Below are 6035 nucleotides of genomic sequence, written 5' to 3' on the forward strand. Positions count from 1 at the left end.
CTAGTTATCCATCATTAGTTAGTAAATGCCAATCAATTCCTTGAGTTGGAGACCATGGCTTAGTCTTGGTTGACACACTAACTCAACCAATGATTGATTATTAAACCAACTGAAAGAAAGATCCATCTGTGGGACAAAGGCGATCTTCCAAATTTGAAAAAAAAAATGGCAGAGTTCACTTTGTAAACTCATTTGAAGCTGAAGAATTCCGGAATATTAACATTATGTAGACTGCATTCAGGAACAGCATATTAGCATTACTGGACATTCCAGGCGAACTCACACGTTAAAGACTTACCACACCCTGGATGGATACCTATACTAGACACCTAACACGACAGAGTACAGAGCCACTGAAAAAGCCATTGCGACGGGCAAGGCCAGAGATATTCATGAGGCGATACAAACACCTGAAGTCAACATGCTAGAAGACCATCCGAAGGGCACATGGCACTTATGTGTAAAACAGCATTACCCCAGAGGCCGAGCATAACCCCAATACATTCTGGTCCTTTGTCAAAAGACAAAAGGAGTATCACCCCTTAGTAATTTTGTCAGTTTGTGTCACCAATGTATCATGCCAGGTTAAGGTAGGGTGACTAGGTGTTCGGAAAGGGTAGCCTTCTTCACTTTCTGCAATGAAACCGCAGAGTAAATATTGGTTAAATTAGGTGTTCCGAAAGGGTAGCTCGTCTTCACTTTATTCGATGAAACCCACCATATAAATCTAAGTAAAATCAAAGTAATCTTCAAATCAAGAAAGGGATGTGACCACAAAACCACAAAGCCCACTGATACCAAACTGATTGACCTTCATATCATGCAAGGGAAAGCAATACTTTCTAATGAAATAACGTTGTCATCCATAAAACTTGCCTATGGACTTTGTAAACCTGCACCTCTGGAAACCTTCCTAGTGTTGTAAACAGTAAACATCTATCACGGAAATCCAGATATTCGGAGCTAGCTTTCGAAAATCGAATTATCTGCAACATGTCATTACCGTAGATTGGTGAATCAGGAACGTTAATATCAAGAAAATCCTAAACATCATCTTTATCGTACAGCACAGACTTAGTAGTAATATCTCCTTGTCAGTCAGTTGTAAGTAAAGATCGAAAAAAACACTGGCCAAGGTAGAAGTGTTTGTAATGTCCTATATTACCAGTAAAAAGAGTATATACGATAAACGTGTTTAACGAGCTTCTTGCTATTTATAGATAACACCCCGCCGATATATCTGAAAGTGGAATTGAAGTTCTTGGTAAGGTTTAATGTTAACAGATCTGATAAGCTCTTCATGCAAAAAATGAAAGTCTTCTCTGGTGATCAAATAATCAGGAAAAGACAGAACTAGTCGTCGTTTCCCGAAACTTTCAGTAAGCAATGGCTTTCCAGCTCAAGGTTGGTGCCAGAACTATTGAGACTGTCCCAGGTTGTAAAAACCCAGGGGTATACTTTGATAGTTAACTGAACATGGAGAAACAAGTTAACGCTATTGCCAAATCCTGTAACTACCAGAGTATGAAACTGCGGATGTATGCGAGATTTTTGTGCATTCACTTGTTACCCCTCGGTTGGATTACGGTAATGTCCCGCTCTGTGGTTTATCTGACAAACTAACTAGTCGTCTGCAGAGGGTCCAGAATGCTGCAGCTCGTCTGGTTACTCGTACTCGAAAGAGAGAGCACATCACACCAGTGCTATATTCATTGCACTGGTTACCTGTACGATAAAGGTTGCAGTACAAAAGTTTGATGAACACATACATGACACTGAATGGAACATATCCCTAGTACCTACAGGAGCTAGCTTGTTACCCTTTACCAGCCGTCATGATCACTGCAGTTGGAGACAGAATAATTGTTGTGTGTCCCAAAATCTCGTACTGTGAGCTTTGGAAACCGGTGCTTTGGGAGGGTTTCGGCCACATTGTGGAATCGCTTACCATTTGCTATTAGAAAGTCAAATACCCTGGCTAAATTAAAGAAGGACACAAAAACTCACCTCTTCACGTCCGCATTTAAGGCTCTTTGCATAGACGTTATATGTACATACAATCCTTTATTTATTCATTTATGTGCACATTGTCTGCTTGTTTAATGTATTATAGTGATTGTAAACCTTTTCTATTTATCAATTACAACTAATACTATTATTCATATGTTGTAAAGAGTAATTCTACAAATGATATAGGGCGCTATATAAATGTTGTGTATTATTATATTAATATTATTATATCCACAGGCTGTCCCTTCCCACAACACAACTTCTCAACAATAGACATAACGAAACGGGGCATTCCTAATTACCAACTACATCTACTTAATACCAATATACATGGTGGTTCTCACACCATCCCTGATAAATTCATTTGAAAGAGTCACGCAATCTGTTGTGAGACCTCTTTATCTGATATTCAATAAGTATCTCCTCAGGTTAACTTCGTACCGTCTGGAAAATGCTCATATTTTACCTTTATATAAAAGCAAGGGTGGTACATGTCAATTAAATGTAGACCCATATCTGTTACCCCTATCTATACAAATATTCAGGCCTGTCCATAATAATAATGATAGTTGTAAACTCGTCATAATAGACTGTTTGACGTGCTAGTACCAAGGACCCGTTATATAACCCTCGCCATGTCCCGTGTACGTTCTACCTGTACGTGTTTGGACAGCTACCAGCTCGAAGTTTAGTTTTGCTATCTCCAAGGTACCCGCGATTTTCGTATCGATTTTCGATTGTGTCTTTGTATGACGAGAATGTTTATGTTTAACTGGGCTCACTTATTAATGCATCCTTTACGCAATTGCTGGTGACGACGAAGTGTACGGAATATCATTATATACACTTGTTAGGGACACAGAATCGATTTTGTCATTTTATCTATTATAGCTGAGTTGCTTAATGGTGTATCTACGGATTGTTCGATTGAAATATCGAAGTCACACAAAAAAAGAACCACATACATCTCCGACACAAACGCGTCGACACGCATGCATACACTAATGGAAATATTAGCCGGGCTTGTTAAGATAAGACAGCACCTGCATACCCCCCATTGAAATTATGCAATATTGAACGGAGGATATATGGATCATTTCATCCTTTACCATGTATATATGTATTAAATATTTAACGAACAAAGATATTTAATGAAGTGTTTGTGGAATCAGCTACTCACATTCTCAGGGTTATTAGTACTGCCGCTTTGTTTCACCAAATCTTCGGCTGATTTTGTAGGTACATAAACAAGTTACTTTTTTGTTTAATTGAAAGAATAAATCTGATATGACGTCGAATGACATAATCAAATCGATCTCAATTTGTGTTCTAAAACGGTCTATATGTTCATCCATACAGTTCGTCGTCACAAGCTATTGTAGTTATGGTGCAGCAGTAAGTGCAACATAAATAGCCTCAACACAGAATGATAGCTGGATCTAAGCAATAAGGTAAGTATCTATAGGTAAACTGCACGCGTGATACCAGCGTAAAGTACATTGTATATTATTTCTGTCACTTTGATATTTACAAATACGTTTTACATGCTGATTGAGAATCCAGATCAGATAAGTATATACTTTATGTGGCTTATTGAAGTCATTGAGGGCAACAGATAAAATGTGGTGTTCGATTTTGATTTTCGGAAAACACTTGTATTAGATAAATCGAGAAAGAATTGACACACAAAACGGTCTATTTTGACGAAAATGATAGTTTTCATAGTTTTTATTGACAGGAATCAAGTCATATACATGGGGGGCATTTCTTGTTAAACAAATAGAAACAAAAATGTTTCTCCTCTTACTTAGCACGACAAAGTCATGCAGTCTCTCTGTATGAACCTTTTTATACCGGTGTTCCCTACCTAATCCATTGACATCTCCTGATGTTTCAAGATTGACATATTCTAAGACGATGTACTTTCTCCGAATATACTTTACCCATACGATATTTGAATAAGCTGAAAGTGGCCATATAAGTGTAGTTCATATCTCACAAGAATTTCTATCAATTCTACATTTCATCATTTTTAGTGTATTCAATCATTGTAATTTTGTAATATATTTCCTAGATAGAATTAACGAATAAGACAATAATAGATAGAATAATCATGCTGATTATATTCAATGGCTCAGAATCATTCTGGCTTGAAAATAGGAGAATAACAGTTTTATCTGAGTTAAATTGTCTTCTCCAATGCTTTACTCAAATAGAATATTTTTCTTAGAACTACTTTGAAGTTCCTAGCGGCTTCTTGTCTCCCCCCCATTCAAACAGGCCATATACAGATGTATTATCGGCAAATAACTTAACATTATCAACTAGTTCTTCTCTAATGACGACTAATCGTTTCATATCATCAAGGTAAGCCGATCGTAAAACACTTAAAGGTCACCTGAGCTTTGCTTTGCGTCGTTCGTAAATGTTTTACATTTTCAACTTCTTCTCAAGAACCAGTAGATGGATTTTTTTAAAACTTGGTCAGAATCATTCCTGGTAGATGAGGCTACACAATTGTAAAATTGGGATACCTACCCAAACCCCAGGGGTCAGGGCGGGGCCCCAAGGAAAATTAACCAATATTTCAAACACCTTCTGCTCCAGGCCCAGAGATACTACAGTCAATTTCTCTGCATGTATGACAAGATCATCAGAGGCTTTAAATAGATTTTAAATTTCATTAACCCCGGGCCTACCGTTCTTCCTTCTGGAGTGGGTAAACTTTACTATAGTTTATATAGGGAAGTAACACTTTTGGGTATATTTTGTTCATTTTCAGCAGGAAATTATTCAAACTTTGTCAGAATCATCTTTGGTGGACGAGAGTATTACATTGTAAAATTAGGACTCCTACCCCGACCCCCAGGGGCCAGGGCGGGGCCCCAAATGGAAATTTAACCAATATTTCAAAAAACCTTGTTCTTCAGACTCAGATGAAGCACGATCAAATTCAGTGCAAGGATGAAAATCCCGTCAGGGGCTTTATCTATTTATCAAATTTCATTATCCCGGACTATCCATTCTCGCTTAGGGAGGGGGTTAAGTTGACATTTTATAGTTTATATAGGGGAATAACACTTTTGGGTATATGTCCATTTTCAGCAGAAAATTGTTCAAACTTGGTTGGAATGATTACGATGCCAGATAGTAATTAAAGGGACTGAGGGTGTTGGGCCCAAATGGGGAAAATGGTTAAAAGTTAAAAGAATTTTTTTTTATCAGACTTCGAAGGTTTTACAAACAAAGACTCTTCATGGATAGAAGGTCCTTAGGTACATCACCTAAATTGTAAATGACAGTATCCACCAGGTCATCTGCTCCCCTTTGGTTAAGTTTACTCAAGTTTAGTCAGGTATATAACACTTTTGGTATATTTTATCTAATCTCTGCAAGAAATTATTCAAACTTGGCTGGAATAATTGTGAGAGATGGCGATATGAAAAACACGATCCATCTTTGCCCCAGGGACTGAAGGGGTGGGTCAATATTTCATGTATCATGTACAATATTTAAATTTCTTTTATGGATGGAAATGCCCTTACGTGCATTTTATAAATTGTTAATTTTATTACCCTTTGGTCATCTGTTCTCCTTGGTTTATATTGGGAAATAACACTTCTGACTTAATTTAAAAGGGCAAACTTAGTTGGAATATAATTTAACTCAGGTGACCGCTAAGGCACAAATGCTATAGTTTCGGATAGGATTTGCAATTGTTTTGGCGTCGAAAATGAACAGTATAAAACATTAAATGACACATCAAATATTTTCAACAATGTCGTTTCAACTTTAATATGAACCAGCTGGCTCCTATAGGTCTTGTTTGTCCTCTCTGCTATGAGTGGACATCAACCAATAGTCAATTGTAACCTGGTCGATGTTGTCGATTTTTTGATAAGTTATGGAATAAAGAAAAACATAAATACATAAACAAAGCAATGCAAATTAAAGGTTAACATTATTTCACACCCTTATGGCTGCCACGTAATGTTCCATTCGCTTTGTGGATCTTAAATGACACG

Source organism: Mizuhopecten yessoensis, unplaced genomic scaffold (genome assembly GCF_002113885.1).
Source record: "Mizuhopecten yessoensis strain PY_sf001 unplaced genomic scaffold, ASM211388v2 scaffold5181, whole genome shotgun sequence".
Classification (NCBI taxonomy): Eukaryota; Metazoa; Mollusca; class Bivalvia; order Pectinida; family Pectinidae; genus Mizuhopecten; species Mizuhopecten yessoensis.